This window comes from Primulina eburnea, chromosome 6 (assembly GCF_022965805.1).
Source record: "Primulina eburnea isolate SZY01 chromosome 6, ASM2296580v1, whole genome shotgun sequence".
Classification (NCBI taxonomy): domain Eukaryota; kingdom Viridiplantae; phylum Streptophyta; class Magnoliopsida; order Lamiales; family Gesneriaceae; genus Primulina; species Primulina eburnea.
In genome coordinates, this window is record NC_133106.1 from 23766590 (window position 1) to 23776571 (window position 9982).

Here is a 9982-nt window from a genome sequence, read left to right on the forward strand (position 1 = left end):
GGTGAAAATGATCTGATAATTGCTGTTGAATTATTTAGATACATCACACGCCTCGGGATCAAAGAAATAGCCAGATTTTATATATACTCGATTATCAGGTACGTGTTGACGTACGAGCATATGTTGTTATTGTTTAGTATTGATGAATACTATTGCGTTGAACGATGATAAATCACTGGAATTGAGTGATTTGATATTATATTTGTTGTTGTTTATTATTGTTGATGTTTTTGGCTGTCGTTGTTGGGAGACATCACGTTGATGTTGTTCGTTCAACGATATTGTTGTCGCCAAATTTGGGGTGCGACGTATCGTTGATGTTATTCGTTCGACGATATTGCTGTCGCCGGTGTTGGGGTGCCACGTATCGTCGATGTTGTTGTTCGCTTCGACGATATTGTTGTCGCCGGAGTTGGGGTGCGACGTATCATCGATGTTGTCGTTGTAGTAGTATGAGAGTGATGTTGTTGATGTCTTGGATGGTTGGTGACTTGATTGTCCAGAGATAGCAAACAGAGTATTTCTGTTATCATTCCAATTATATTTTATGTTGTTAATATAACTGTTATGTATTACGATGATAATTGTTGTGTATGCTCACCTTTTGGAGGCTGTTTCTGTTGGACATATTACAAGACTATGCAGTGAGACAGGATAGTGGTGAAGGACTAGGTGTGTCTAGTCAAACAGTCCTGTAGATAATAGTCGATAGAGGCAGTATAACTTATTGTCTTATTTGAGTTGTATGTGTGTATTTATTATACTATTTCTGCTACACTGATGTAGATAATGTGGTGATTGCACTATTTTGTCGTATATGCATTATATTATTACGTTGTTGAAAAGAAAATTTTTATGCATATGACGTCACATGTTGTATGATTACGTGGCGAGGTTTGGGGCGCCACAGGTGATTTTTTTTATTACTTTTGAAAATAAGGAGTTTTGAGGTGATTTTATACGCCGGGACGTAATTTTTATCGGTATTTGATTTTAATAAAAAATACGAACATTTTGACAACTCGGATAATAATTTCACGAACTTTATTTAACAAAATAATTTTATTAAGCACTAATGGGCTTATTGGGCCTAGCTAACCTTGTTAATGAGCCTAAATTACCATTAGTATTTTAATTGGTATTTAAAGTCCAAAACCCCACCCCATAACTCAAAATCTCACGCATCCCTCACCCAACAAAAAACAAGGACTCCTTCTGCTCAGAATACATGGCACACACAATCATCAACAAGAAAAATTTTCGAAAATTTGCAAGGAAAATTCAGCCAACGTCCCCTCGTCTTCGTTCTTTGATTCGTCAACGATAATTCGTGCGTTATACAAGCAAAGGCACGCCATACTCTTTCCTTTACTCATTGTCACACCATATTATGTATTTAATTATGTATTGCTTGAAAAAACAAGTTGCGCTTTGATATATTTTCGTTTTTATGCAAACATGAATCTTAAAGCATGTAGTTGCTCTTTCCTAAGTCACGCATGAAACGCTGCACACAATAAAAGAACAAGCTGGAATCGAATTTGCATGTTATTGTTGGTAGTGCTCTGGTTCAAGGGTTTAAGGTCCATGGCTTGGCTTTGGATAGAACAGGGCTGGTCTAGGGTCGTGCTTGGGTCAAGGAAGGAGTCCTAGCCATGCTAGGACTCGAGACAAGTGGCTAGCTAAGACTCCACCCGAGGCCACCGAGAAGAGTTGCGCATGTGTGCAGCGTGCGTAGGGTTGGTTGGCTCGGCCAGGGGGCTTCGGGCTGGGCTAGGTCAAGTCCTTAGGGTCCTAAGAAGGTGCACAAGGGGTTGGGTCAGGGGCTGGTCCAATGGCTAGGGTCAGGGGCTGGTCCAGTGGCTAGGGTCCTAGGCACGAAACGAAGAGTCCTAATCTAATAGGGAGTCTCGGCCATGGCATGTTTCTGATTGTGTGGCTTCGGTTTGGGGCTTGGGTTCGAGTCCTAAGGGTTATAAGGGTCTATTAGGGTCCATAGAGGGTCTGGTTTGAAGTTGGTTCGGGCTGGTTCGAAGATGACTCATAGAAAACGTAAGTTGGCTCATAGGTTCCTTAGGTGGTTTGAGTTAGGGTTTTCAATGAATAAAAATTCGAAACATGGCTCACATGGGTCGAGTCATGGTTTACGAGGGCTAATTATTTATTAAAAGTCTAAGTTTTTAAGTTGGGAATTTTATATTAAATTTTGGTTTAATTCGGGATTAAAACGCATTAAGAATTAATAATTAATGAATAATTAAAAAGCCTAGAATTTATTCTATATAAAATTATGGTAAATTTAATTTAAACTTAAATAATTATTTGGGATGGTCTAGAGTCAACAGAATTAAGAAAATGTCAAAAACGTGAAATTTTACGTCTAGGGGTAAAACGGTAATTTTACACCTGAAAATTAGTAAACGTCATGGCAGTGTCTTGAATGCTGTTTTATATGTTAATATGATTATTTCGCATGTTTATGAAATTTTATGAAGAAAGATAACGTTAAAAGACATGTTGCATGCTTGGTTTAAAAGAAAAATGTTATATGCATGTTTAATTTTTATAAGTGATGAAAATACGAAATGTTGAAGGAAGTGAAGTAATTGTGTAACGATCATGGGCCATTAGGCTGAACAAACAAAGACCTCGGCCCAACTGTTCATGGGTCGTTAGGATGGGGCTCAAGCCCATGCACCGTCACTCATAGAATATCCAACTCCTGGAAAGTAGTTTATTTCGCCTCCCCTAACACTTGAACCCAGGACCTCCAGGCTTAAGTACCTAGATTCCTAATTGTTGGTACCGGTGTTTTATGAGATCAGTAAAGATTGCTTGGGACATGACTTCGGTAGAAACCAATGAGTCAATCCTAGCCGGAGAATCTCTAAGTGAGATAGTCGGAAGAATGGCTACCTTATTTAAAGCACAATTTATAGGGGTAGACTATTTTAATAGTCAAGATACAGAGAAGAAAAAAAAACATACTCAAACTCTGTATAGTCTTGAATTATATGATATGTGTTTAGCGAATGAATATATTATGTTATTCACTAAATATAGATGAAATTCAGGGGTCGAAGAATATATAACAATGCAACTTTTCTTCGTCAAGACGCCAAGTCCCTGGATAGAGATGCTAATAATGGAATATGTCTCTGGTAATTCAGATACATTGGCACGAAGAGCCTCTTTTCTTAAAGAAAAATTGACAGAATGGTGTCATATGTTAGCATTACAAAAGAATTACAAACGTTTAAAGGGTATTAACAAATATACTACTTTGTGATGTAAGGAAAATGATCTTCCAATAATTATTGGAAGTAAACCACAGAGGCAGAAGAGAAATATTTTTAGAACTCATTCTTATGACAGAAGTGGAAGAAGTTCTTGGAAACCAAGAACAATTTGGTCCAGACAAAAGGCCAGATCTTACATATCGGGGCAAAGAAGTGGACCAACAAGAAAAAAAAACTTTCAGAAGACCTCAAACCCGAGCTAATGAAAGTTTCAAAGATTTTAATTGCTGGACATGTGGAGCAAGAGGTTACAATTCAACTAACTGTCCAGAAAATGAAAAAAAATAGGGAATAAAATGCTTCGATCCAACCCCGGATATTGAAGAAGCAGTTTATTATCAAGATCTTATTCAAATATACATGGTTTGAGGATATTGCTTCAGACGAAAATATATATGAAAAATAAAAAGTCTTAAATCAGGAAGAATCTGATGGAACAAAATCGGAATCTAACTGAAGACAAGGTGTTTCGACATGAAACACATGAAGGTTTGTCTAGTTTCTTTAGTCAGACAACAATATCACATAACATTGTTCAAAGGATCATGAGAGAAAATCTTAGTCTTCAGAGGTATCAGGGGTTCTCTATAGGACAAGTAGAAAAATTCTTAGGAAGTCTTGACCTAAGAAACAGAAAACATTATCTAATCTATAAAGTTTCCTGAAGGAAAATGACAATTCCTATGGAACTATAGGAAATAGAATGGAGATGCAATTAATTCTTTCCGAATAAATTAAGGAAGAGTTACAAAAACTCAAGATAGAATTATCACGAACAATGTCCTGGATTCATATTGGAACGATCCAGATTATGATAAAGCTACTTTTAAAGAAGGAATAGATTCACCTATTGATATCTCTATATGCGATGAAAGAATGAGTAACCTTCAAGATTAAGTACTAGGAACAGTCTCAGGAAATATTTGTGCGAGAAAAATTGTAGGAGTAATTTATCCAAGAATTGTCTACAACCTGGCGGATCGAGATTTCAATCGAGCCTTTACGTTGCATTAAAATTTCAAAGAAAAAAGATAGATAAAAGAGAGTAATAGACCATATTCTATTACCTATCAGATTTCATATGTTCTATCTAATACAGATCATTCAGAATTGTTTATTAAAAATGAGTTTATTGAATTACCTGAGATTTTCGGAAATATTGCTCTGACAATTTATCCAAAAAGAGTTGAGTTCCCTATAATATAAAAAACTGATATCCAAATACAAGACAAACCGATTTTACAAAGGAATCAAAGCAAAACGTCCACTCATTTTAAAATTCTACTGAAATATTTTTTTTAAAAGGCTATGATCGAAAATACACACACACATGCACATTCAAATAGGTTAACCATGCATTTTAAAAGGTCATCCAACCTCTAAATAAAAATAACTCTAGTTAATTAAATCTTAAAGTAAAATCAATCTACTAGTATATTGATTTAAAAGAGAAACTCGAACCGATAACAAAAATCTGATGAATCAACAACGTATAACAAGATTAAAAAACATTTAACCATATTGATTAACCCATGTCTCATAAACATATTAAGTGGAAGAAATGCAAGGTCCTCGGGTTTTCAGGTGCACTCCCAGCTCAGCCTACTCAGTCTTCGACGCCTCCAGTCTTCTCAACCGTAAGATCACCTGTATCAATTACACCTAGTGAGTCTAAAGACTCAACACACCTGATACGTTATAACGAGTACATATACATATCATGCAGCAATGAAAAGTATAATAATTAAAATACCTTTCATGATCTTAAACATAACGTGTCAAAGCATAAACGTGTCCATATCGCATCATATCAACATATACGTGTTCAATTTACTTCATTTGAATTCCGTTCATTATTTGTGACTTTCTTATCATCGTGTTAGTCGATGGATCCATCTACGTGTAACCGTGTTACCCGACGACTGTGACATCAGTGACAACATTACCCGTCCACTGAGCCTTGGCCTTACATGTTATCATGTTATCTTATCATCGTATTAGTCACAACCAACTCCCTTCCTTCAAAAGCATGTCATCGTATTCATCACTTATAAAAATCATGCATATACGTAAATTTTCTTCAAACCAAACATGCAACATATTTTTCATATTTCCATAAAAATTCACGTTAGTGATAACATAAACATTTAAAACATATCAAATGATGATCAGGGCGCTGCCATGACTGCTAACTCGAACCGGGTGCAAAATGACAATTTTGCCTTGGAAAACATAATTGATTATTTTTTCCCTGGACCTCAAAATTTCGACCCAAAGACAACTAAACACCACAAAACACCTCAAAACATATTTATAATTATTTCCTAGGCATAACTTCGAGTTTGTTCCGTAAATTTTACGATTCGTTTTAAAACTTGGACCGAAGTCACGGTTTTAACCCGAATCAACCCGAAACTCAACCAAACTTTTCCAAACTTAAACCATGACTTGACACCACCTAAGCAGACCTAAAATAACCCTATTCAGACAGTTTAGGACCCCAAAACTTAACTGAACCCTGCTGTAAATTTTCTGCACATAAGGACCCAAACCCTATCTCCAAGCCAAAGCCCATATCTCGACTCTAACCAAAACCAGCTCGGACAAGACCCTAACCATACCTTCCTAGCCCACCACAGGACCCTCTTGGATAGACCTAGCCATGGTCCTCAGCTCCATGCATGGGAACGTGCAAGAATCAACCGAAGCAAGTCACAACCTAACCAACCCAACCCTAGCTCTTACGATCTACCCCTAGGCCATGACCACCTGTACTTAAGCCATCATGGACCACTTCTCAGAGCTACCAGGGTCTGATCCAAGGCCTGGAACAATCCTTACATCGCCGCCCCCTTCTTATAACCCGATCGAGCCCTATTTGCCTAAAAAAATGATAGACCTGATAGACCCCTACACGAACGGTTCCAGACCTGAAGTTAGCATTTATAACACGTACAAACCTACTGTAGATCATGCCTTATACCTCAAACATGAATCCCCCTTCAAACCAAGGTAAAAACATGAGCTATATGTCAAGGAAGTCAAGTTTTCTTATTTAATTCAATGAAAAACGTGAAGAACTCATGAGGTCTACCATATACCATGCATAAACATTCAAAAATACACATTATGGTGTGAAAGATGAGAAAACAAAGGTATAGGGCATGCCTTTTGCGTATTTACGCTGGAAAACCTTGATATAATCGCGTAGAACGTGCACCAAAGAGACGAGGAATAAACATTTTGAGGAACTCTGAGATAACCTAAGGAAAATAGCTGCTGAAATTTTTAAGAAAGCTGCTGGAACATGGAGGGGGCGACAACCATATGGAGGTAGGGAGATTAGGGTTTTAATGATAGGTTTAGATATAATAATTAGTGTATTATGGACCCTTAACTAAAATAATGAGGTTAGGAAGGATTTTGGGCCCGTTATACATTAAAATAGTCCCATTTGGCCCAAAAACACTCCCGTAAAATATTTTGTTTAGGTACGTTTTTGAAAATATTGTCCGAACCCTCAAAAAGTCATCCGACTTGCTAAATTTTTCGTACCGATTAAAAATATGACTTGGCGAGTAAAATACTCCACCAATGCCCATTTTTGAAAATTACCATTAATTATGACATATATTAAATAATTAAACATAATTATTTAATAAAAAAAATTTCCTAAACTGTCTCTGGTTCCAGTTCATCGTTCGAGCACAAAATACTACTAAAAGGCTCTAATACAATAAATCTTAATAACCAAGAAATTAAACATACATGTTCATGTTAAAATCATGCATTTAATGGATTAAAACAATTAAAATACATAAGAAATTTGATAACTTGCATGCATGTGGTTCACGTGGACCTTCAAATTTTTGGGTCACTACAATCTATCTCCCTTAAATTGAATTTCATCCCCGAAATTTGATTATCCTCGATATCAAAAAGTTTAGACTCTTAATTCTAGTATCCCAATAATCCACGCTTCCGCTGCGCCACTCTGACAAAATAAGTTTTAGGCTGTCCTTATGCCTCCTCAATCCTAATTAAATTTGCGTTCAAGATCCTCGTTTGTGAAGCACGACTTAAAACAGGCTTATGATGACTTAGTTATATTTTACTATGACCTCGAATCTTGACTTTCCTCGCAATTCTTAGTACTAGAAATAGAGGTACAAACTTATCGTACCTTACTTTCCTTATACTATACTCAAGATGTTCATCGTCCTATTATATGTCAACATTAAAATCCCAAAAACATCATTTCTTAAATTTATTGAACTCAAAGTATGCTAAGACTTTAAGTCAAATATTAGCATTTATGCAGTTCAACTTAAGAGATCTTAGCACCAAAATTTATTAATCGACTTCTATCCTAGGTAATACACTTAACAATTAAACCTTATCTTAACCCCATAATAATACTAGCCTAAGATCTTTGAATCGAATCTTTACCTTACAGCACCAAACTAACGTAAATTAACAATTTACAAGTACATCTTAAATATAAAATTGTTGAAAATCTTAAATTTCGAGTAACTTTAATCCATAAAATCCAAATATACAATATCGATCTTCTTCCTATATAATAAAACTCTTCTAGCATCAGTTACATGCTTAAACTATTTTCTTGTCAATTACAATATAGTTGAGGCCTAAGACACTTGGGCTTTTCTCATTGGAATGAATGTCGCATTCTGACGTATCTTTAATGCTTAATTAATACAAGCATAAAAACTTAGTAAGCTATCCAATGTTTAATGTTAGACTAACTCCAATAATTCGACTTCACTAAAAATCCCTAGAATTCTAGAATCTACATATCAAGATTTTATATTACTTACTCGACTAAAACTGTGGGGCCCTGGGTCCGACATCTAATACTAACAATTATAAATGTAACAAACCAAACAATTTAGTAAAATACATAATATGTGGTTCAAAAACCAAGATAAATATCGTCAAAATAATTTAAAAGTATCAAATGTTTGAAATATAAATTTTCAACATGCCAAACAAAAGTAATCCCAACATTATAAAATAGCTCCTAAGACCCGAGAATCCCACTCTAACTCGTATCTCCTCGCCTAGAGCTGGACTCTGGCATCCCAAGCCTCGCCTCACCTACCATCATGCACGTGAAAACAAGATGTAGCCGACGTGCCGGTGAGTATAAACCCAGTATGATACTATCAAGAACATAGGAGAATTAAAATAACAAATAGTTCATATGAAATTCATAAAGATGAAATATAATGCAATTCATGATCAGAAGTTGTGGGCTATCAATAAATCTCAAGATCAAGTGAATCATCTGCTCATAGGGTACCCATGGAAAGAGAATCCCGAAGCAACATCCACTGACTCATCCGCTCGGGGTAGGGTGCTGTGTTCTACAATCCCAAAACTATGGTGCGCTTATAGTGTAACGTACCATACTTTTTACTACTTGAAATTTGCGGAAAAGTTAAAAATTTTCTTAAATAAAAGGCGAACCTTCAAAATTCGATACAATAAACTGTACGTCCCAAAAGTAGTTGCAACAAAAGATCTATAATAAAGTTTGACAAAAGTAGTTGTTTAAAATCTCATAACCAGTAGCGCGAAATCAGATTTTTTGAACATTTTCATAAAAACTAAAACTTGAGCAGTCCTCGGGTCTAGCCTCCTGCTCAGTCCAAGCCAGCTCCTTGGTCCCCACCTCTCGTCTCCTCAAATGCATCCTCACCTGCATTGATCAAGTCTAGCGAGTCTAAAGACTCAACACGTATAAACTGGAAGTAGCAAGTATTACGTAATAAAACCACATGCAATTTCAAAATAGAGCATACATACTTGACTTGAAGGTGCATATAAAAGATTGAACTTACATATATAACATAGACGTGCCATACGTGAAACTTTTCTTAAACATGCTTGCATAATTGTACATACATGAACATACATAAACTTCATCATTTTGCGTAGAGGCATGTTTCAAAGCAAGTGACCTATAACATAATTTGCCTGATCAGACTAAACCACAGTTCTGGGCTGACAGAGAAGAATCCACTGCCACATACATGGGATCCCCGTTCATGCTTTAACGGGTGGATTGGTCCCCGTTCATGCTTTAACGATTTCCAATCCTGATCTAAACCCGTTCATGCTTTAACGGGGTGGAGAGGTCCTCGGCCACGTTCACCGACTTCCAAACCCATTCATAAATTGGTCACAAGGCATTTAGCATTCCTCAAAACTTTAAAATGTTTTCTTTTGCATGCCATCATTCTCCTTTTACTCATCATCACACCATATTACATAATTGTTTATGAAATTGCATGAAAATTAGTCACACAATTCACAATTTTCGCAACTATTCATATGCATGTGTTTAACTCTTGTTTGCGGATTCAAAATCATGTTTATATGATGTTTAAGAGGCTGCCATGAATTAGGATATGAATAAGCATATATTTCAACAAGTTTAAAGGTCTAGAATAGCACACAAAAGCCACAAATCGCTGCACAAAAACAGAAACGTTAGGCTGGAAACACTTCTCACGAATTGGGGTGTCATGGATTGGTTTATGGGTTAGGTGTTGCATGGCCTAGCTTGGGTCACACCTGGGTCTCGATTTGGGTCAGGGGAAGAGTCCTAGCCACGCTAGGACTCGAGACCCTGGGTTGGGGAGGAGTCCTTACCAAGA